General features: G+C 44.3%; 1 protein-coding gene across 2 annotated transcripts in view; it reads right to left on the bottom strand.

Annotated features, from left to right (window-relative positions):
• ADARB1 (adenosine deaminase RNA specific B1) overlaps positions 1–24,958 on the bottom strand; it is a 64,856-nt gene extending 39,898 nt beyond the window's left edge. The window contains exons 1-2 of one of the 2 annotated variants that reach the window (XM_064719136.1): positions 24,854–24,958; positions 6,962–6,998 (exon numbers count right to left, since the gene is read on the bottom strand). The gene's annotated coding sequence lies outside the window, so the exon portion shown is untranslated. The remainder of the gene's footprint in view (positions 1–6,961; positions 6,999–24,853) is intronic. The other variant, XM_064719137.1, reaches the window with a different exon arrangement.
• Positions 24,959–25,217: the final 259 nt, after the last annotated feature.

Below are 25,217 nucleotides of genomic sequence, written 5' to 3'. Positions count from 1 at the left end.
TAAGCTTTAACCACGTGTGTTTAGGAGTAGACTACTCTTGGCATATAAAGAATGATCACTTTTTTTTCTAATCTTTTCTTTATAAAAAAAATGCACGAGTCCAGTTAGCAGCACTCAGTCCTCCCTCCAGTCCCCACAACTGCACCAGCACATCACTCTGGTAAAGAACAGCAGAGTCACAGAACCACTAACTTCAAGACATTCAAGATCAAGTCCACCCTGTGACTGAATATGAGCATGTCCACTGAACCAAAGCATGAAATGTCTGTTTGTCTCCTGAGCAATTCTAGGGATGGTGATTCCACCACTTGGCAAAGCTAAGCCTCCCTTACTCTAGCACTACAAGACTCTGTGTGTTTCATACAAGTAACTGATTTCCATTATAATTAATTTCTAACAACCACCCACTGCAAATCAAAAATAGTTGGAAGAGAATGAATCAGGTATTTAAAGAGTATGAAATGACGTGCATGTCCCAACCCCAGCACTGTTCAAGGCCAGGCTGGCGAAGACCTTGAGTAACCTGGTGTAAATGGAGGTGTCCCTGCCCACAGCTGGTACTGCATGATCTGTAAGGTTCATTCCAATCCTTAACTTTCTACAATTCTGTGAATCATGTGTAAGGGACAATACTGAGCTGGGCAGACAGAATGAACGCAGTACACACACCTATCTTCCAAACGTCCTCTCACTGTAATCCATAGGTTTCTCCTTTTTTTCACCTGGCTAGAGGTGAAAAAGGTAGAGGAATTGATAGTAAGAAAAAAGGTTTTTCAAATCCTTCCATATAAAATAGGAGCTATGTATGCCCTCAGAAAGACAGGGGAGATGTTTTCACCAAATGGACTGAGCCCAGGCTGCTCACTACAAAAAAAGCCTCCTCTCCTGCCAAGGCATGCTTGATTATTCTGCAGTCATTAGTGATTCAGTTATCATTTCACTTTGAAAAATGAACAGCATTTCAGGCTTCTTTGACCTTCCAAACTTTTATTCAAGCAGCAAAACTGCATAAATAAACACATTCCCTGCCTGTAAATAACCCACTTAGTAAGTGACATCCAGGAACATCTCAGGTCCTACAGACACAAAGACACCTCACGAGGCTGGGTAATGGTCAGTGGCATCTGAGCAAGGACAGCTTCCAAAAGGACTCCACTGAAGCTTAGACACCAAGCATGATAAAATCCTGACATTCATTCCTAAAATCCTGCTATAGGATAAGGGATACAACTACACGAACACTCTCAGCACTGGAAAAAACTTTTATTTGGGCAAAAAAAGTCTAAGAGTAAAGGCAAAAGTTTAATTGCTGCTCAGAGATAAACAAAGCTTTCAAGAACAGCAATAAGGAATCAGTGCCATAAATACAAAGGGATTTGGGTCAGTGTATTTACAGCAGGTTATGTGTAGAATGGAACTGTGGCAGAAGCCAGCTCCATGGTTACAGGGACTGTTTTCTCCCAGGTATACTGGTAAAATAAATTGAGGGTTTGACTGCATGTTTGTTTTGTTCATAACACAGAGCAACAAACCTGCACCCAACTCTCCCCTAAATTCACTCACTGAAGCCAGGGGAATCTGCATAGCACACCCTGAAATGCTCTGACTACAAAAACCTCTTTTCCTAGGTGCATTAAAAGCCAGCCATGTCAAACAGGAAAACAGTATGTACATGTATGCTAATTTAACTGGAGCCAGGAAAAAGTAAACTATTAATCCTCTCCTGGTTTTGAAGTCTTTCATTCCTGTAGAGTATTTCCAAAGATAGAAAGAACATCAGAAGTACTTAAAAATGCAGCAGCAAACACAACAGAATTTGCCTGTATTTCCACAGGAGACTACTTGAGAGATTTTTAGGTAAATGTTAGCTATAGCAAGTACACAGTACACAGGAACTTAGAGAAAACCTGTTTTTCTTCTGTCTGAATACCCTAGGTATTAACTGCATGCAAAAAAGAGTTGAGAAAGACCTTAAGAGTTATCTTGGTTTATTCTCATTACTGAGAAAAAACCTAAATATGTCTTGAAAGGGAAATTTAGCAGCTAACAACACTTTACATTCAGCAAATGGCATATATGGAAAAAATCCCATTAACCTGAGAGATGACACAGAGCTGTTAGAAAACAGCCTAAGTCAGAAAGCTGCAGTTTTAGCAAGTTCCATATTTGTTCAAAAGTCCCCTCCTGCCAAACTTTGAAAGTCAAGTGAAATAAAACATTGGAAAATGGATTTGCTCAAAGTATTTCCGACAAACTGGATTTCTTATGATTCCAAAGTGCAAACAGTGAAGTTGCACTTAGCAAAGAGTTTCAAACCTCACCTGAAAACTACATTTACAACACCACCAAGTCTTTTGTTCCAGCATTTAAATGCAGCAATTAAAGCCCTACCTTTCCTCTCAGATCGCCTCATCCTCCTGCGCTTCCTGTGCGCTCGGGCCACGCTGCAGAGGCTCCCCATGCCCAGAGCCATGGCTTGATGTGATGCCATGCACCCCTGGCACCTGTGCCACCCCTCACCCTTCCCAAAGCACCAACTAGCTATTCCCAAAAGGAGATTATCCCTGGGCTTCCTCTCCCAGCCCTGGAAGCCTGGAGCGCACTGATGCACAGCCCAGTGAACAACATGAGCAGAGGATGCAGCTCACCCTCACCCACTGCCAGAGGCACGTGTGACAATTAACCCTTGGTCGCACAAGGGGCAAGGAAGGACAGTGCTCTGAGAAGGACTAGATCAAAGGCATCCTTACTCCTAGGTGTGGAAAGGCACAATTCATTTTAGTTTGTTATTAATAAAGGAGGGCAACTCTTCAGTCTTGTAGCTCAGAAACAAGGAGAGACATAAGCAAGGAAATATTTACACAGCCCAGTGAATGAAACAAGATGCTTTCAGCATCCTTTACAACCACTTCTCAGGTTCCCATTTCATCCACTGCCTCAAAAGGCACAGAATGCAGTTGGAAATAGTAGGAATACAAAAATATACCAATCTCAAATACACTTTAGTCACAGATTTTCCATACAAAGGTTTCCATCAGGCCAACCAAGAAGCCTCCCATTGTCAACATTATCTGTGATATTTTCCAGCTTTTTCATAAACTAAAAAGTAACATGTCACATTATGGGATAATCATCCGGTTTCCCCATTTGAGTGACCAACAAAGATATGTTGATCCTGTAGATCCCACAGATCATTAGCACTGGCTGAGGATATTTTATGGATATGCAGAGGATATTTTAGGATATTTAGATAATTTGATGTTTTTAATATATTTTAGATATTTAGATTATTTGAGGATATTTTAGGACATGTAGATCATCAGTACAGGCTGAGGGTTGCAGCTACCCTTTAATCCTGCCCTCAGATTAAACTTCACAGGACAAAAAGCACTTTGCAGCAGGGAATGCCTGCAGCGGCAAGCTCCAGTCTGTTACTGCAGTGATGAGACCTCTCTGACCAGACACCTCCAGCTGCTCTCAGACCTTCATTTCTCAGTACATCAGGAACACAGCTCATGACTGAATCTAGATGATCTCTGGTACATGACTTACATGCACCATCCTATTTTGACAACTATCCAGACTGGCATTTTTTGAAAAACACTGCCAATGGCATCTTAAAGTAGGAGTACTTCACTAGCCAAGCCCAACACGCTCCAGCTCACCACTGGAACTGGGCTGATGTGCTACCAGGGAGCTCTACCTGCTGGCACTCATTCCCAGATCCCAGATAACACCTTTTACATCTCCAGACTGTGATGGAAAGCACAGACTGAGTGACTGTAATTATTTCTGTCTGAAGCCTAAGCACTAAAAGCTTCCAACTTCCCCACTACAAAGGAACTGAAGTTCTACTTCAGCATCCATGTTATTAGACACTACTTCTCATTCTGAGAATGAGGAAAGAGTGAGAGGATTATTTGAGCTCAGTTTAGACTGAATTTAGAAAGAAGAACTAACCACGGAGGAACAAGCCAGAGTCATGGCACAGTCACATGATCACCACTAAGAAAATCAGGAGGAAATGAGTCCCATCAAAGAGCAACTCCCAAAACTAGTGCTGTGCCTAATTTGGTGTGCTAATTAACTGGTTTTGTATGCTAATTAACAGTTTCAGGCCCAGTTTCACATTTCAATACACAATAAGCTGTGTGCGGCAGACCAAGGACATGGAGAGTGAGGTATCTACATCTACACAGCTCTGAAGGAACAGCAACACTGACAAAGAGAGAAAGGGAAAAAACACCCCTGAGGGGCATGAGAATTCATTCTGCATCTTTGAGAAAACAGCACAATTTGTAAAATGCAAAGAGCAGCCTGTGCAACTACTGAGTCTTTTACCATAATTCCTTCAGCTGCTCAAACTTTTACCACCTTGTTCTCGGCACAGCAAAGCTTGAGATACATAGAAATGTGTATTTCTCCTTCCTTTTGGGGGAAGAGTTGCTCCATTAGCTATCTGAAGTCAAAAGTGATTTTGCTTTTAATAATTACTTTATCTGTCCTAAATTATCAGAGATTTGATTCACAAAATTTGGTGTAAAGACTGAAAAGAGACTTCTTCAGGTCACCTTTGTAGCTCCTAACTCTACCAACACCTGCTCCTCAAGGCAGTGACTCTGGGCTATGACACTCAGGAAGGAGGCCTAGGACAAGGCCTTGAAGGATGACAGCTTTGAGGAGAGAAAAGCTCTCTAAAATCTGACTATTGGCTAAAGAACATAGACAATGCCCTTGGGAAAGAAACTTGGTGACCTGTTGCAGGTGTAACATGAATAACAGTTTCAGGAAATAAAAAATATCATAGCACTAAACCATAGAGAGTGGTTTGAGTTGGAAGGGACCTTAAAGTTCACCTCTTTCCAGCTCCTGCCATGGGCAGGGACACCTTCCACTATCCCAGGCTGCTCCAAGCCTATTCAACCTGCTCTTGAACAATTCTACTGATGGGGCAGCCACAGCTTCTCTGGGCCTCACCACCCTCACAGAGAAAAATTTCCTTTTAACTTCTAATCTAAATGTATCCTAGCTTAAAACTATTTCCTCCTCTTTTATCACTGTCTGCCCACATGAAAAGTAATTCTTCCTCTTTTTATAAGCTTTTTTGGAAGTTCACAATGAGGTCTCCCAGAGTCTTCTGCAGGCTGAACTACCCTGTAATAACCAATCTGTAACATGCATGAAGTTAAATACTCAATATCCTTAAATATCTTATAATGTCCACATGATTAGACAAAAGCAGGTTGAAAACCAAGTGCAAGGAAGTAAATGCTGCACACAGAACAAAACTGTGGCATTCAGTGTTCCTGTGTGTGCTGGAAGCAGTAAATCCTGTAATATCTTGTATTTCACAGATCTGACACCCACTGAGGCATCAAGGAGAAAATGGGCTGCCTTCTCTCTAAAGAAAAAGCAGTTCCCAGGTGGAGTTTGGGACTTACCCATCTCCAATACTCCCATTTCACCTGCATCCCTGAACCAGGAGTGCTGAGACACTAAACAACTCAAGCATATTCCACCCAAATTCCAGAGATAAACCAACCCAGGCAAGATCAGAAGCAACACAGCAAGACTGATGGAAAACTTCAGCACCTCTTCAATTCTCCTTTTTAAACAGGTATCACGTGAAAATCTCCAAGCACCAAAACATCCTTGAAACTCTCATTTACTTATAGATTTGGTACCCATTATCAGCTTACTTTTCATACTCTTTGAAGAAATGCTCATACACTGTATTTTTTAAGTGCTTTTAAAGATTTTTTTAAATTTTTTGCTCCCACAAGCAAACTGGGTATTTTTAAGCACAAGGACAATATTACAGGCCAACAGCAGTTTTCCTTTTAGTTTTGTGCACTTCAGCAAGAGGAAATATAAATTAGCATCAACTGCTAGAATTAGTAGGAGCTAAAGTACATCCTGAAAAGCTGCTCTGCACAGAAAATTCCAGATCCAGAGCTGCTGGCTGGATCATACTGGGAGCCCCAAGAGCTCTGACATAAACCCATACTGGAGTTTATTGGTGAGCTTGGAGTCTATTCCTCACGTGATTAAATCCATCCCAACAGCACCATCTGCTGTTACAGAAATTATTGGGGTTGCATCTATTGACCCCTCAACCAAGGAAGTTTAGAGCTCTGCTCCCAGTTAGAAATAACTTAGGAAATTTGCAGATTTTTCCTTTTTACCAGATTACTGTTAGGACTGAATGCCTCATTTTTCACAATTTTTTTTTCTGAAGGACTCCTCAAGTACCTGCAACTGTCAGAAATGTATTTATGACGTGCTACCAAGGCAAAAGTTATAAGTATTCAGAGAGGAAAACTGAGTAGCCTGGACCTCCCAATAAGTAATATTAATATTTTCAACATCATTTAAAAGATAATTGATACAGCTACCCAGTGCTAAGGAAAACAATAACTAATTGGAAGAAAAATCTAAAATAGTTTTAAAGGAGGTCAAAAGAGACTCAGATATCTTGAAGCTGTTTCATAAAAAGAAAAAAAAAAACAGTCATGGAGGTAGACTGATGTTTGGGATTAGGAGATACACTTACAATTTGGGCTTATTTCCCCTTTTCCCACCAAAATCAGTTTTTAAGCTTTGCTCAAACACTCTGCAAACCTGCAAGTCCTACATGCCAGCTCTGCCTATTTACTTTAATAAATAATTACTTTAATAATTAATATGCATTGGATACAAACTTGCAGCCAGAGGGGTAACTAAATTTTTGTAATATCAACTTGTAAACCAATATCCTGTCTATTTTCAAGCTGCTGGTCCAGTAATTGTGAAACTATTTAAGAATCCAAACATTAATAAATGTTATAGATAAAACAAGAAAGTACTAAACAAGTGTTCAAATACATTAAAATGAAGTTTCTCCTCCTCCAAGTTATGAGCCAAATGCATCAATGAGAAAACAGAGAATCCTGCTGCATGTTTGCAAATACAGTGTGCTTACCTTTTTAACTATTGGAGAGACATGCTGATTCTGCAACCTGCAAGAAGAAGAAATCCAGTCAATTGCTTGGTTCTTTAACAATTTGTGCATTACAAATAGTAACTCCTGACCTTAAAAAGGGACACATTTCTGATTCTCTAAAAATAAATAATCCATACTACAGATACACAGTCCCAGACCCAAGTCTTATGTAACCCCCTGACCATTCTGGACACTCCTGGTTGGAAAAAAAGAAAAATTTAAAAAGAAATCAAGACTCAAGATGTCTAATTCTGGATGTCAGAAAAAACATCCCTAAGGTACAAGCAGTTATGTAGCAGAATCCAATCTGCAATCTCTGCACCTTCTAGGAGAGAGGATCGGCAAAAAAGTGGTAAATAATGGTGTAAAAACAAAATAAACATTTGTATTATCACACCCAACTTATCCTGAAACCAAATCCAGAATTCTCATCTTGTTAGATTTTTTTTTTTAATTTAGATCTTTGGTTCTTATTTTTAGGGAATGACTTTAATCCATAGAAAAGGCCCCTCATACAACAACCCCCTTTCCAAACACCACTTTCTTGATCCCACTGACATCAGGCTGCATTTTCCTGCACAAAAGGAAAATCCCACAACTACCAGCAGTGAGGTGGAAAACAACTGGCAGATGTAGGGTAAAACACACACACACCACCACTTTTAAGGTCTCTTCCAACCTAAGGTCTCTTGCAACCCAAACCATTTTGTGATTCTGATTCTGAGGATGATACAGGATAACAGGGATGATGTGAGCAATTTTATTTCCACAAACAAGCACAGCTGTTGGACCAGGCACAGACAGCTTTAATTTAACACACCATCTCCTAATTCTAAAAAAACACTGAAGGGGCCATAGCAGTGTGAAGCTAAGACTATTCTAAAACAGTTCCAAAATCACAATCACACAGCCCACGAGAGGGTGCTGGTACCCTGCAGAATCCTGCACTGAATTCAAGTTACACAGAGCACAGCTACACAACACAACCCAATAGCTACACATCTCTTAGTCAAAAAGGGATCTGACATAATATTTAAAGTCCATAAACTAGCATATTGCATTCATTTGACCCCAGCTTTTAAGACATTTCAATGTCAACACTTCATAGTGGCATTTTCCTATAAAAATAAAAAGATTCATGTAAATACTACATTGGTCTTATGATAAAGCAGGAAAAACACCCAGAATACTGAGTTCAGAGTCAAAGTCACAACCTTGTGTTCCCATACCCACAATAAAAAATTCCAAACTCTTGGAATATGAGCTATAAATTAAGTGTGATGTGAAAATGTATTTGGAGCAACAACCACCAAAAATGGGTTTTAAAAACAAGGTTTGATAATTCTCTTCCTATGTGAGCATTGCTTAAAGTTACAATTAATCCTGAGAAAACACACTGCTAGTAGTTTTTATATTAGAATATCCTTGAGTTAATTTAGATTTCAAATTATCTTCCTTATACACAACATTACTCCAGTCGATAATTCCTTAAACTAAAAACAATCCATGAAAATTGAGACTTGAAGTTCACCACTGAGTACCAAAAGTCCTTACATATTGACAGGTGCAGTGAATTTTACAGAGAAAGAATCACCCAGGGTAAGAACTAGGGAAAAAAGGCTTATCTTAGTAATTCTTTTTGTTATACTGTGAGCAGTAAAGACAGGTGGAGCAAAAACAGACTTGTAACACCTTAAACCAGTAAAAACTATAAAAAGCAAAGAAACCAAAAAAAAAAACCCCAAAAAAATCCAATTCTTTGTCCCTTACTTGTGAGTTAATTTATCCTAAAAAGTTCAGAAACATGTCCATGATTTCTCCCGGGGCAGCAAAGGATACTTGAAAATCATCTGAAGAACACGACATGCTGGCCATTTAGGAATATTTTCAAACACTGACTTTTTAAAGATCAGCTGAAAATATTTCAAGGCAATGAGAATCACAACAGACATCTGAGGTACCACCTCAAGACATAAACCTGCAAAACCCACCCAAACACAAGGCAACAACTTGGAGGCACTCAGCACCAGCCCTATAGTCAGGATAAAAAAACCACCACTTCCAATCTTTCTGTATTTATTTTCCTATTTATTTTACTTCTCACATGTTGAAAAAGCAAAGTAATCTGCTGAGCCATCTCAACTGCTGATGCATGTTTTTTCATACACCAAGCATGAGTCTCCACCCTAGACTATAAATGCAGTTCAACAGCACAACTGCAGAACTGGGATTTCCTCTGAAAACATTTTCCATCTAAACATGAAGAAACAATTTGACATCTATGATGTACTTACTTCAGTTTATCAGTCTGAATCAAAGAAATAATAGCCCAAATCCAACCCACACTCCCTACAGCCCTTTTGAACTGCTCATTTAAAATTCTAAAGTAAACTAAGAAAGACTAACAACTGAGCAGCACAATTAAAAATAAAAAAGTTTATGGAAAGAAAGGACATGTATGTTGCAACTGGAAAAAGAAGTACAGCTTATACACAATACAAGCTGTCAGCTGCTTCTCCTTCCCTTGATATAAAACAAACTCTTTTGGAACTTACAAACAGGTACACAGGACACTGAAACAAAGTTCACTGACACTTCAAAAGCTATGAAAAGTCAGCAGCTATTAAGCAACAGGAATCCATGGATAAAATAAAAAACAGAACGCTACTCCATCAAGTATTATCCAAGCTTTTACTGCAGCAAACAAACAAAAGGATGTTCATCATTTATTCTAAAACACACAGTTACCCAAAAAATGTTAAGGAAGAAACACAGTATTTTTCAAACATTCTCTCACCAAAAATAATTTCACATATTTGCATAGTATCAGCAAGAAAGTCTAACTTTTAATTTTGCCATCTCCTATATCTGAAAAATCATATTCACTAGTGTGCTGGTACATTTGGCATCCTAAAGCCTCAGTAATAAATTTTGATAGTGAAACAACATTATTTCAAAACTAAAGGTTTTAATGCCACTCCTCTTTTCACAGGATCATCCCATGGATAAGAGCAGTTACCTTAGAAGAGAAGGTGACTGAAGCCAAAGGAATCATTAACATAAGCAAAATTACCATAAATGTCTTCAGGGGAGCTGAGGCTTTAATCTTGTTGTTGATGTTTTCACTATAGCTAGTGTTTAAATATTTACATTACTCATTTAGCTGCTTTAAACATTACTCAAACTGTAACAGTCCAAAAGTGCAACCTCCAGACTAAGCAGCAGCTTTTAAAAAGCAACAGAATTTAAGAAGTCAGTTGTAATTTCTCTGTTTGGTATTAGCAGCTTTTAGACAACAGCTAAAATAGAAAAGTAAGTTATTTTTTACTACAGACAAACTGTAGATAAGAATTTAAGCTACGGGAGTAGCAGAGACAGGACAACCCACCCATCCCACCACATTGACCACTTCTGACACTGGAAGATGCCCCACTTTGGAGCAGATGTTGCTGCACCAACTTGATAAAACTGCTGAAAGCTCTTCTCAATGCTACAGTGATCAACCAGAGTTTTCAGCTTAAAAAAAAAAAACAAACCTGTAAAACGCCCTTTCATTCAAAAAAAATACCTGTAAAACTTCCTTCAAGCTTGTTCTACATATGTGCAGCACCTACTAGAGGAATGCAAATCTTTCTTCCTTTGAACAGCGGCAATATTTCCCAGCCTTCACAACAAGGCAGATTTGATTGTTTTCAGTCCTAGGGCAAAGATTAGATTCATGTGAACACTTTGTACTTAGCATTAGTCTTCAGAAAAATGCCTCAGAAATCAATGTTTAATAAAAGATGCCAAATAATTATCACTCAGTTTAACAGTGCTCAAACCCAGGAGATTATGTTGTGCATTGAGGATGTGTATTTTCTCTGGCTGGTGCCTGGGAAGTCACTCTCCATAGTCTTTATTTGAAGTTTATCACTTCAGGAGTGCCAGAAGAAGGCACTTTATTCCCAAAACAGGTTGGGATGGCTGTGCCACTGCCTCCAGCCTCCTGGTGTGACAGAGGCTGCTGACAAAGCTGGGAGACAGACTGGCAATCAGCAATGGTGGGACCAAGTGTGCATGCTAAGCCATGCCTAAAGTGATACTCCCTTCACTGGGAGCTCCCAGACCATGCCCACAACCCCAAGAACCAATGTGATTTAATCCTGGACTTAAAACAGGACACCAAGAGAGGCCAAGTGTTACCTCTCAGCACCTGACAGAATACCAGTGACATGACAGAGATTTAAACCACCTCCCCTGCTGAAAAGATCCAAGAGGCAAAGACACAGCCACACTTAAATCACTGCAGGAAAAAAGATCCAATCCAGACAACAAATTTCTTCCATTTTGTTGACCAGAGGCAACTTGACTGCAGTATTGCCCTGAGATGAAGATAAAACAGTAGAAGAGGGTGTTGCAATTTCAGTAAAGAGTTCACCAAGGTAAAATACACAAGCTGGAAACAAGGCTTAACACAGCCACTGATTGTGCGCATTTCATACAGTGTCAGAACGGTTTGGGTTGCAAGGGACCTTAAGACAATCTTGTTCCAGCCCCTGCCACCAGTGGGGAGACCTTCCAGGGCAGGGACACCTTCCACTATCCCAGGCTGCTCCAAGCCCTGTCCAACCTGCCTTGGACACTCCCAGACATGGGGCAGCCACAGTTTCTCTGGGCACCCTGTGTCAGGGCCTCTCCACCCTCAGAGCCAAGAATTTCTTCCCAATATCCCATCTAAAGCTGCCCTTTGTCAATGGGAAGCCATTCCCCCTTCTCCTTCACTCCAGGCCCTTGCCTGAAGTCCCTCTCCAGCTCTCCTGGAGCCCCTTTATGCACTGGAAGGGTCTCTGAGGTCCCCCAGAGCCTTCTCTCCTCCAGGTGAGCACCCCAGCTCTCCCAGCCTGGCTCCAGAGCAGAGGGGCTCCAACCTTGGAACATCTTGGTGGCCTTCTCTGGACCCACTCTAACTGGCCCATGTCTTCCTTGTGCTGAGGAGCCCAAACCAGGACACAGCACTCCAGCTGGACACTCATGAGGACAAAGGGGGAATTGTGGATTTATCCTCTGACTCCCATTCTCCAGCAGACTGCAGCTCAGCAAAAGCTTCCCCATGGGAGATACAGCACAAACTGCATCTGCTGTGCACAAAATGCCAGAAAGCACAAACTACACCAGGGGAAAAAATAATGGATTGCACAAGTGCACCCACCAACAGCCTTTTTAACAGGCTTAATATTATTTTTAAAATAAATGTTATGCAAGTAACGTGGATGAGCTTTAGAGCTCTTTATTCCTTTAGCTTTAACCGGCACCTTACAGGAACTCCATGTACAGGGAATTTAAAGACTGTGAAAAAAACCCTGAATCACGCTGTTTTCCCAACAAAGGACTGGGTTAGCTGGAAAACATATTTCCAGGTCAGTTGTTTTCTTGCTGCTTCTCTATGGACATTCATTCTGTGCTCTGGGCAGAGCTGGAGACTGCAGAGGAGAGATGCAGGGATGGGATCAGACCACAGCAAGGACTCTGGGCACGTGGTGCTCTCACCCCACCACAATGGACCAGGAAAAGACACCAAGTGTCCCAGTGCAGCAGGAGGCCAAAATAACAGTGGCTGCATCTTACACTGTGTTTTCTCCTCCAGAGAGGCAAACTCTGAGGCTGTCCCAGAGAACAGCATGGCAGCAGCAAGCTGAACTAGAAGCACCCCATGTTTGTGACTCATGTCTCACTGACAGTCTGCATCTCCACAGTGGGGACTTCCAGGATTTTGATATCTGTCTCATCCCTGCAAGGTTTTAGGAAGAACAAGCCACTGGACTTCTAAGACTATGAAGGTGTTAGATTTCACTTTTACAGTCACATTTCTGCTTTTCTCCTACAAAAATATGAGCAGATTTGAAGGACTTCAAGCTAACTTTTGATGCACCTTGACTCCCCGCCAGTCTTCTGAGATCCTGGAAGCTTTTCCTCAGGATTGGCCTGCAACTGGCTGTCAGGGATCTCTCTTGCAAAAGACTGACTCAAACTGCCCCTTCCTGAGCAGTTCCTTGAGTTATTCAACAGCAAGTTATTTTATGTGAAAGAAAGAAAAAATAAAAACAAAAAAATCCCAAAACAAAACAAAAAAACCCCAGCACCAACCACACTTGTGATGTAAAATCTGAGTGCCATCACCGCTCGGCTGTGTGGGCAGAGTGTTTGCCATCACAGAATATTAGACATTTTTCAGCCACGTTGTGCAGAAATGGGACTTACCACCTTCATATTCAAGAAACTGTAATACATCCCAGAGCTTGACAAGACAAGCAAGGAAAACACCCAGAAGATTTTGGATAGGGCAGGAGCAAAGTGAGAGAGAAGGAAGATACTGGCATGACCAGCATGCTCAGGACCTGGGGTCTATGGTACTCACACATGGAATCACAGAAGCACTAAAGTTGGAAAATACCTCTAAGATCATGGAGCCCAGCCCTTAAGACAGAACCTCCACATTCACAAATGAATCTGTTCCCAGGTGCCACATCTACACAACTTCTGAACGCTTCCATGGGTGGTGACTGCAGCCTGTGCCAGTGCCTGGCCACCCTTCCAGTGAAGAAGTTTTTCCTCCTAGTCAATCTAAACGTGCTCTGGCACAACTTGAGGCCATTTCCTCTGGCCCTGTCTCCTGCTGTCTGAGAGAAGAGATCTATCCCTACCTGGCTACAACCTGCTGTGAAGGAGTTGCAGGAACAAATAAGATCCCCCTTGAACAAAAATCACATAAGAGGACAACTGGATCAAAATTTGGAGGGTGTCAAGACTCAAGACTACATCAGAGAGTTTTGATGTATTCCCCCTAAGGGCTGAGATGCTGGGAGGTAACTCACACATTAATTTTCATTAGCCTTTTTGAGTTCAGATAAAAATTGATAAATAACAAATGATGTTCGGTTACCTGAAAAGCTGAGTATTAAAGTTGTTCCTGATAGCCAAAGGAAACAAATGGGAGTTGAAATACTTACACCTATTTTATCTACTAAGTTATTTATACAAAATAGCCCCAAAGAATCTCCCAGCAAGACAAACCTGAAAATACTTAGAGAGGAAGAATTCATGAATAAGTGATGAAAGTTGCAGATCATAGAATCCCAGACTGGTTTGGGTTGGAAAGGACCTTAAAGCTCATCTCATTCCAAATCCTGCCATGGGCAGGAACACCTTCAAGTATTCCAGGCTGCTCCAAGCCCTGTCCAACCTGGCCTTGAACACATCCAGGGATGGAGCAGCCACAGCTTCTCTGGGAATCCTGTGCAAACATGACCCTGCCCAACATTGCTACCCTTTGCAAACCAGCATCACATCACAGCAGAAGGCAAACAGAAGGACTACAGGGTGACACATGGCACAGGGAGCTTGAGAGAAGCACCCTAAAGAGCTGCTCAGTCAAGAAGAACAAATCAGAGTCTGCCTGTACAAATGCAGGAGAAAAGGGAAACAGTTATCAGTGCTGGAAGGGAGCACAGCACAGAATCAAAGGCAAGAAACACTGGATGCTTTTCAGGCAGAATTGATACATGCTGCAAATGCTGGCAGAGCAAGGACACTGGACTAGCCCCAAGCACATCTATCCTCCACACCCCTCAGAAAGCACATCTGGGTGCCCCAGGAGAAGGGCAGAGCTGGCAGCCTCCCACGTGTGCCACAGGCAGCCAGCACCCACCACCAAGCAGCCAGCAGCTGCGGAGGAAGGATGGCAACTCCAAGAGACACCAGCCCTCACCTGGGACATGGGTGAAGGACTGAAGAAATCACTTGCCTGGGATTTTGCTGGACACCAGAGAGCTGTGTTTTCCCTTCTCAGCTGTATTTCCACTCCAGGCAAAAGTGGAGCCACCCTGGATGCCTGCTGCCATCCCCCCATCCCACAGGGCACACACACACCTGGAGCAGCACCACCACACCCTTGCTCTGTCTCTGCTGCTCCCAACGCCTACAGCAGCACAGCCATAAGGCACAAGGATGACACCACCAGAGAAACCACCAAGACTTTAAAGCAGCAGAAGATTTCCAAGGAGACCAGCACTGCTTCTGCACAGCCTGTGATGCACCTGCCCCAGGTAAGAGGATGGAAAACCCCCATTCCCTGGCACACCAACCCAGGGGGGCAATTAACTCAAGACATAGCATTACCTTCAGGTTCAGGACAACAAAACCACAGAGACAAAGAGCCATTTAAGGCCATCAAGAATATTTAAGAGAGCTCAGCCACAGAAGCAAAGAGTCCATCAGTTCACATGCCATAAAAACTCCATGTTGAGTGGAATTTGGTGACCTTTTACTATAGTTATTTTTAGACTGAAGGTTTTATTCTGGACAAAGTACTGAAGATAAAGTATTATACATATGCATGTATCTTTAATATATGCACATACTGCGTGCATTTTCTGTGAAGTAAAGAAGCAGCTACTGATTCAGAAATGCAGGCAGTTGGCTGTTCCCTCAAGGATAACCTATGCACTGTGAACATGCACTTTACAAGAAACCAGGTCTTAGCTCCAGGAGGTGAAATTCTGCAATAAGAACATCAGCAGCTTCCTAAGATAGATCCAAAAGTCATTTATTCAAAACCACCCAACTGCATACATACTAAAGTAGTATTCACTAGCAATGCTGCCAGGACAACTGCTGGAGCAAGAGGTGTTTGGATACATTTTAAGTACCACTGGAAGTAAAAATACCCATTAATACAATTTTTGTATTATTTTTTATTTTTACAATTTATGTCCAATTTGGACTACAGCAACATGCCAAACCTAGGCAAAAAACCCCATCAGAAGATAGTAAGGAAGGTCTGTGACCCAGGGAGATGCAAAAATACCCAAGCTAAAGCCATAAATAATGCTGAGGAGCTCTGCTGTACTGAAAGCTACCAGCAGAAAAATTCCTTTCCCTACTTTCTACCACAGCATTCTAAAAGCTATAACCTTGAAAATATTGGCTATTTCTCTTCAGCTTTAAAAGCAGCCTGCTTCAGCTAAGCTGTCCTGCAGGTCAGGTGATGCTCTGGCAAGAAAGCAACAGTCAATAGCCATATTCCTCAACAGAGCTTTTATTACAATAATCAAATGTACTTCTAGTTCCTTCCACACTCACTGAAAGCCATCAAGAGCAGTTACTTAGAAAATGTTCTCACAGCCATTGGGGAGCCTCGCTTAAGTCTGGAAAGCAAACTTTAAAAGAAAGCAAATCTATCGAACAAAGGACTGAAGAAAGAAAATATTGAAAGGAGAACAAGCCACAGCTCTTCTTGAGGTTGTCCTGTGACAGGGCCAGGAGCTGGACTCAATAATCCTTGTGGGATCCTTACAACACTGGCTATTCTATGAGCCCTGAATCTGAAAAAAGGCTGCAAGCCAGCAAGGGCATCACAGATGCTGAGAGAAGCTGGGGGTGTTCACAGCCAGGCTGGGCAAGTGGCCCCAACAGAGTCGTGGCCCACCTTCAGCTGAGCTGCTGACTGAAACCTGACTGAGCTACTGAGAAAAAGCATACAAGGAGGCCAAGGGAGATGGAAAATAATCAGCGGGGTTGGGAACACTACCCAGTAGCACTGGGTATTATCTGGGCTGCAAAAAAAAGCCAGCTAGCCATCGTGATCTGAAACACAGTGATGAGAGAAACAACAGTACAGAGTTATAGGAACACTAGCTATATTTGCTGAAGTTGTTTATCTAGACCCATCCAATATAATAATATTTACAAAATCTATGGAATACAGTCTGTATGGTGTGTTATGTACCGGGGATGCGGCAGGAGCAGGAGCAGGACGAGCCCGTCCCTCCCTCCCCGCGGCACCACCGCCCGCAGCCCGGCGGCCCCGGCCCCGCTCGGTACCACGGAGAGCTCCTTCCCTCCCTCCTTCCTAAGCACCAAAGCTTGCCCACCAAACAAGCGCTCTCCCTTCCAAGCAGGGCAAAAAAAACAACAAAACCATCGCACAGGCTGTATCTGAGGAATCTGCACATCTGCACGCAGAAAAAGTTCTATTGACAGCACAGAAGTTATGTGCATAGGAATGATGTTGCTGTCCAAATATATGAATAAATTACCATCTTGGCAATAAACACAAGCCAAAGCTCAAAAGAAGTATTTCATTTCCAGGCAAGTTCATTCATAGATCTTACTAATAGTGAACCTGATTCCTTCAGAAACTCAGGAGCAGCAGAAGGAAAAGCATATAAGAAGATTAGGTTAATACTATATTTAAACATATGTAAGGACAGTGAATGAAATTGTGATTATTCACTCATTTAATTCAAGAAAAACAACCCCTTACTAAGAATAGCTTTCAGGGGATAAAAGAAGATAAACTAGGCTGCACCAAGGAAAAAAAAACAACAGAGCTACAGTAGTACTCACTATCCCTCATTATCCATATTTGTCAGCACTGAGGTCTGGGGAAATCAACTTGGATACAAAAGCATCAAACAGAGACAAACTACCCAAAGGTTTCCAGACTAATGCACCCTTTCCCCCAGTTGGGAAGCTTGCCCAGCTCATTATCATCCTCAGGGAAAACAGCAGAGTTGCAAAAATCTGCTATGTTAAATGCAAGAGTTTCGAAGACACGAGAAAAAGCAGATTTTGCTGATTTGATGGAAGGACCTGACAGTCCTCGTGAAAGAGAGGGGGGAGCTCCCACCAATTCCAGCATGTGTGGTAGATTATGGAGTGAAGACAGGATTTTCTCCACTTTCACAAAAGATTTTCCGGGAGACTGCACCCCTTTGGCAGAACTTTGCCAAAAGCACAGGCACACACTCCCAAGCAGCCCTTGCTGCTTTGGCTCACATCAGCTGAGCTTTTCTGTCTCATGCTCTTGAGAGCTGCTAATGCAGTGAAGGGCCCCGATTTAGCTTCTTATTAATCAAACTCTGAACAGCCATTAGCAACAGAAGCACAACCCAATCACAACCTTAGAGCAGTGGACATTCCCCTTAGAGCTCATCTCTGCACTCGCCCTCCTCCAAAGGGAGCCTGTGCAAGCTGTCCCCCCTCAAGCACAGAGGCAAAGACAGGCAGGATTGTCACAGAACCATGGAACTGTCAAGTCTGGAAAAGCCTCAGACCATTGAGTCTAACCAGGTTCACCACTAAGCTGTGTCCCTGTGGGCCACATCTACATGTCTTTATGGACTCAGAAGCATGTTCCCAGCTCCAATTAAAACACTGGCATACACACCCGAGCCACAACTGCCAGGATCACTGGTTTGAGTTAAGCATTAATTTCCAGCTCCTCTTTGTTATCAAAACAGAGTATCACATGACATCAAACTGCAGAACACCACTTGGCACTGGTGAGCGGCGGGAGACAAAAAGCATCTGTAAAAATATCACTACAAGAAGGTCTGTATAATACACAGTAAATCCCAGGAAAGCCTATCTGCTGCCAGCACTGCAAGGATGGTTTTGCTGGCTGTACAAGTGCTTCTAAACCAAGAGAGGGGCCGCAGCCCCAGAGAAGACATCAAAGCCACCACGGCTGAGAAAATACAAAAATCGTGCCACAGAGCTGCTCTGAAAAGTTTACAGGTAAAAAAAAACAGGAATATGTTCTAGTCCAGCTGGAAAAAAAAACTCTGGTTTAACAAAGAGTAATGATTCTGCAGTTGCCTGTGGCTCCACACCTGTGAACAACACCCAGACTTTGTGCAGACTCCACAGGCAATAGGTCCAAGGGGCTGCACAGAGTCAGCATCCCAAAGGTGCTGCTCAATCAGCTCACCAGTTTCAGCTACCAAAACTACCAAAATTTAAAGGAGAAGGCCACTATTTGTGCTCTAGATCCAGAAGCTATGGCAAAGGAGTTCTCTCCCTACTTGATACACCTTGGTAATTTCCATACTGCGGGAAACACCCATACTACAAAGTGCCTTCCAGGCGTAAACTTGGCCAAAGGCTATCATGGTTATAAAAGTGAGTAAGCACCCAACAAAAGAAGTTATCTCCTCCTCCTTTGATCTCCCAGAACGATCTACTCGTGCATATCAAGAGCAAGCTTTAAAACCTGGGCAGTGGAGGAGGGCTGTAAGCCTGGTTCCCTCACAGAGCCAGTTTTTTTACAAGTTCCTCGCAAACAAAGCAGTTCAGCCATCGGCTTATATTAATTCTTCTCATTTTTTAGATATTTAAAAATACCAGCACTGATCCTTTAGCTGTGAAAAACATGGCAACTCTAAGGCCAAAAGCAGCATTCAAATGTGTTATCTTAGTCCAGTTTTGATCAGAATGTTTTAATTAGAGATCCTACTGTGTTCTTACTGGGAGCCATCTAAAGAGTTTTAGAGTTGTTTTATTAAGTACTCGGTATCTGTGCTCAGTGTTTGAGGTGAAAAAGCACCATCTGACAAAGAAGGGCCTCTGTAAATAAGCTTTTATAAAATTTGCATCTAAAGAAAGTCAAAGGTATCTTCCCCCTCTAATAGGTTTCCAGTAGATGATGTACACACACTAGAGCATAACTAAGCAAGGAAAAAGAGAGTGAAACCTTAAACTTAAAGGCTCCTTTGCTAATAAAGTTGAAGAGCTGAGTTAATCTACTTAAATCAAAATTAACCTCATTTTAGACACACTGAACACTTTCAGGAGAAGCCTTCAGAATGGCAGAGACAAGTATTAACTACCTTTGCAAACCTCAAAACCTACACAGACCACATGAGAAAAAAAAAATCCTCCTGGTTGAGGCTGCCTGACAATTCCTATGTAAAAACTTCATATTCACATTACATGTGACAAATGAAAGAAACTGGTGTTTAGCATACATGCTTGTTCTCTTTTTGATCAAATTTTAAGTAGTTCATCTCTTTTCAGAGTTGATATGACAAAACTAATAGCAGAAAGGAGGAGCCACTGGTAAATTGAGTTTGGAACAAAGACAAATAGACATTGGTATAGTACTCACATATAATTTTACCCAAGGCCCATCATAAAATTATTTATGCAACTTAAAAGTACCATAATAACAAAAGCACCAGGAAGCAAAGTAATCAGAAAGTACCTTCTGCCATGTAGCACCAAACTCACCCCCAAATGAGGAATATTTCTACTTTAAATTCAAAATATGGTATATTCCTCACATGTTTTCTCCAAATGAGGATACTCAGGATACTCTTCACCTTACCTAGGTCCAAGAAGTCCATTCTGTTAAAATCTCTGTAAAATTAACTAAACCCAAAAATTCCTCTGCAATCTGCTGAGCAGCCCTTCCTTTTGCACCTCTGCCAAAAGCACTCTGCATGGAAAAATCCTGACCCCAGTGCTTTCCTACACCTATAAAAGGACTTTATTCCAAACAACTGCAGGAGCCTTTACAGGGAAATTTAAAATCTTTGCTGTCTCCCTCATGCTTCAGCCCCCAGGGGCAGGGTGAGGGACTGTACCCAAACCTTTTGTTTTGTTCCATCACCTATGATGATTCACGACTGCTCCTTAGATCACTCATCTCCGCTTTCACCAAGGAAAACAAGGGATACTTAGGGAAATAAGGACCTACCTTTTACTGGAACTACTTATGAAACTTGATTTCCTGTTTGTCTCAGAGCTACCACAGAGCTCCTCTGATGTCCAATAATATCTGCACTTCAGCAACAGCTTTTCTTCCAGCAGAGCACTCATCTGAGATTTCCCTCCTCACAGGTTCTTGTGCTCTCACAACTCAGTACTTACCTGGGACAAATCCACTCTCCTGCCAAATCTGATGGACTTTTCAAGGTGTTAACTAATTTCATTCAAGGGCACTAACCATGCCAGGCAATGGGAAATTGAGCTTTGAAGCACAGGAAGATAGCCAGAGTTCCCAATAAAGACAATTTTCATGAAGCAAACCTGAGTTAGAAGTATAGACAGCTCTCAACCACAAAGAGACCTACCCTTGGAGCATCAGGGAAGACATTTCTCCAAAACAAAAACAAAGCACCCTTCCTCTTCAAGCACATAAAGCTTAAAAAAAAATAATTTAAAAAATAAAGTGTAAAGAAGGAACACAAGCCACAAAGACGGAATTATAATACTGCACACAGGAGAAGCTCCCTGGCACTTCCACAGATGCTCGGCATTGCACAGAAAAAACCTCAGCAACAACCAACTTGTACCAGCACCACCAACTGAGGAAAGCAGTGCAGCACTCCCAAAGCCCTGTAAGCAGGTGATACTCACAGAGGAAGCTCTGGAATGGGGTTACAGGCACAGGCTGGCTGTGCATGCAGGGGACAGCAGTGAGTCAGAGCCCCGGGCAGGCAGCACTGACTCAGCCCGTGCTCCTGCTGGGAACAGAAGCTCAAGGTAACCCCGGCAGCTTTTGTGCAGGAGATGGATTCCCTTGCCTTGGGGACAGACACACAGCACAGCTGACCCACAGGCAGGGAACAGGAAAGGATCCTGAATCCTCTGCAACCAGACATTCCTAAGAGGATGACTGTACCGAGCATCCTCTGAGCTCACACAGTAACAGCAGTTACATTAATTTCTTTGGTGATTTTTTTACCTTTATTATTGCCTAAATGGACTCATGTGCTGCTGCTTTGGTCAGCTACAGCCTCAAATAGTCATATCTGGTTCCTACTAGCTCCCACAGCCTGCTGATGACCTCTTTAAGGACTTAAATTGCAAAAACAACTATTTCTCATACCTACCATACAAAAAACATTCACTAAAAGGATTTAAAAAATGTTAAACAGCAGGAAAGAGAAAAAAACCCAGCCACGCTGTCTCCAAACAGGAAAGAAACTTTTGCTTTAGAATGCCATTTCACTTGCTTACATAATCATTTCACCAAGGTTTTTTTTGGGCTTTTTTTTTTTTTTCTGGTCAGGCAGCATTTCTACTATAAAGGTATTTCCTTTCAAACCAAGATACATACATAACAGCATCCACTGATAAATACAACCCAAACATACAGTTTCAATGTTCAGTACTTCAACATAAGCTGAAATCCACACTGCAGCAGCTGGATGGCTTGAGTTTCAAACGTGCCAAGCACCTACCAGCTCCAGAAGCTGCAGGAACAGCAAGAGCTCTGGTTTGTCTTCACCAGAGCAGATATCTCAGGCATCCAAGCAAAGACCCTCAGGTTCCTGATTTTGAGTGCAAGAGCCTAACAAGGCACTCACTGCAGGCACCTGGGGACAACCCACCTGAAACCACCCTGGCACCAACACCCAGCCCAGGGAAACATTGCAGCCAGGGGAACATTCCCCACCTGAAACACAGCCAGCACTGCCATCCCCAAAACCTCCTCAGGGCACAGGTGACACTGGCAGCACGGACTGCTGAGAGGGCATGGCACACTCAGGGTCTGTCCAGGGCTCTCTCACAGCAGTGTTGGCCAGCATCTCTGACTGGGTGACTGGGAACAACTACCGGCAGCAGCCTGGGGTTTGCCACGTGTAGGCATCAGTTTGCTAGGGAATGGAAGAGCCTCACCTGGTCCCAGTCCCAAACTGTCTGAACTGGTAAGCCCAGCCACTTAGGCTTTACTCACTTAAACCTCTTAAAAGAGAAAAAAGTCCCTTTTAGTTAAAAGTTCTCCAGAAGACCTTTGTGCTCACAGCAAGCAGAGGCCTGCCACTGAGGGCTTATGGGACTGCACTTCCATTCCCAAAACACAGTCCACCCACAAAAGGGCACTCAGCTTCTAACTGAGCAGATAAATCTGGATAACTGGGGGCAGCATCAAAGGGGGTTGGGGTCCATGAGCAGTGTGAGCAAAGCTATGAGACACTCCTGTTCCCAACACTGAGCACAGTGGTACTTTCTCAGAAAACACAGAGCAAGCACTCCTCCTGCTGAAAAAGTTGGCTATTTTTTCTCTCTCGAGCTGAGGAGCCAGTGCTCCTCAACGTCAGCAACACAGCAAGCTGGCAGCTGAAAACACACCCCAAAAAGCACGTGAGAGCCTGGGCTCTGACAAAGCACCCAGCAAAATGTGGGAACACTCCTCGTGCCACCCTCGCTCCTGACTCCTGACAGCAAGAACAGTGTGCTCACACAGCTGCACCCTGAGACACTTGGAAGGCACCCCAGGCAGGAGCAGCACAACCAGGATCACACCCGAGCCGCTCTGTCCCTGTGGAGTCAGAGCACAGATGAACGGGGCTCTGTGCTGAATTCATGATGGGCAGTGCCCCAGAGTGCCATCAGCAGTGATGCAGTCACCTGGCAGAGCCCACTGCTTGCCATCTCCACCTGAGCATGGATTTCATGGGAAAACCAGGACTGCTCAACCTTGGGAAGCTTCTCTGTGCAGCTGTGCCAGCCCTGAACAGCAAGAGTTACTGAGCCTTGCCTCTGGTCAGTGCATACAACTGCATGGAGTAAGGGCCAAGAAACATAGCTCACTGCAGAGGGAAAAAAAAAAGTTAGAAGATTTGGCAAAACCCCCAAAGGCATCTATCTTGGACATCCCAAAAGTAACAACAGTCATTCAAGATATGACTTGTTTATACTACGAGGCTCATTACACAGAGGCCTGCCTATTTTTAGAGGTAGATATTGCTACAACTGAGTGCTAGATAAACCCAAACAATTATTTTCAAGGGGTATTCCATCACTAATTATTCTAAACATCTTGTGCGTCCAGGAAGGTTGGCCTGCTGCCACTCTCCAGCATAAAACAGCTCCAAGAACAATGCTACAACTTCACTCTCAGGAGTGACAATAACTCACAGAGCAAGCAGGGAGCCTGGGAGAGCCCAACAGCTCCAGTAAGCTCACCACCACTTGGATAAAAAAAAAAAAAACAGTAAGAAATGAGACCCTGATAGTGTTTATGCTAAAAAATTACATGAAGTTGGTTTTTCCTTTATATATCACCAAAAAAAGGAGATAAAATTTTAAAAATTAAAAAGAAAACATTTACGCCCAGGCCAAGCATGGCTGATGGTGGCTTATCCATCAATTCTGTGCATTCACCAGCCTGAGCACAGAGTCCTGAATGCTCTGTAGACCTCTCTGCCACGACCAGTGCTTCCCTACCTGAGTCCTGAGAGGTGCAAGGTGAAGATGGGCAGAGAGCAGGAGCAGCCCAGACCAGCAGTGTCCCTCGGGCACCAGACAGGCGCCTTTTGGAAGCCTTTTATCTCTGTTTTTTTAAGCAAACCAGACTTTGAAAAGCACAACCACACGTATCACGACTGCAGTTTTGCTCCGAGAACAGCACAGATCCAACCGAATCCCAAAGGACCAAGGAAACCCACCGGGGGCCAGGGCAACAGATGGAGAAGGGCTCTGCGGGGTTATCCAGCCGGGAAGCAAAGGCGCTGGGATGTGCAGCCGCGTTTCACGCCCGAGCTGCTCTCCAAGGACGCGCCGCCTCCCCACTGCAGAGGGCGGGCGGCGGTGCCGGGGGCGGCCGGACCGGGCGCCGCCGGAGGAGCCCGGCGAGGAGGGAACACCGGGAGAAGGGCAGGGCGGAGGAGCACGGCGAGAAGGGAACACCGGGAGAAGGGCAGGCACCCCCCGCGGCAGCGCCTGCCGCGCACAGCGGCTCTCCGCTCCCCGCGGCCCCGGGTTGCCGTGACGAGCGGCCAGTGACGCTGGGGAGCTGCCCCCGGCTCGGGCGGCCGGGGCCAAACTTCCCGTGGTGCCGCCACCCCCAAAATGGCCCCAACGCCGCCGCGGCCGCTGCCCGGGGGAGCCCGCCCGGGCGCCCGCCCCCGCCGGGAACGGCCGGGCCCCGCTCCGCGCCGCACTGCGCCCCCGCATCGGTACCTCTGCCGCGGCCCGGCCCCTGCCGTCCTCAACAGGTGCGGGGCGGCCGGGCCGGCAACCACCGGCACCTGCCACCGCGTCAGGACCTGGACAGGTCCCGCGGGGCGCTCCCGCCCCGCCGCCGCAGCCCGGGCTCACCTGTGTCCGCGCCGCTGCCGGGCCCCGCCGCCGCCGCCGCCGCTCCGCCATGCGCGGTCCCGGCCGAGCCCCGCGGCGGCCCCGCTGCGCCGCCGCCGCGGCTCCGTGCGCGCGCCGCCGCCGCCGCCGCCGACGTGCAGGCCGCGCCGGGCCCGCCAGCGGCGCGAGCCCCGCGCGCGCGGGGGCGGGGCCCCGCGGGCGGCTCCGTCGTTCCCATTGGCGGGGCCGAGAGCGAGCGGGGGTGGGGCCGAGGGCGCTCGCGCGCGGCGGAGATGGCAACGGGGAGGTGAGGGGCGGGGCCGGGCGCCGGGAGGAGCGGCGCTGATTGGACATGGGGGGGCGGGGCCGACGCGAGGGCGGGGCC

Source organism: Zonotrichia leucophrys, chromosome 7 (genome assembly GCF_028769735.1).
Source record: "Zonotrichia leucophrys gambelii isolate GWCS_2022_RI chromosome 7, RI_Zleu_2.0, whole genome shotgun sequence".
Taxonomy (NCBI): domain Eukaryota; kingdom Metazoa; phylum Chordata; class Aves; order Passeriformes; family Passerellidae; genus Zonotrichia; species Zonotrichia leucophrys.
Note: the sequence above shows the minus strand (reverse complement) of the source record. Positions and strands in the feature narration are given on the sequence as shown.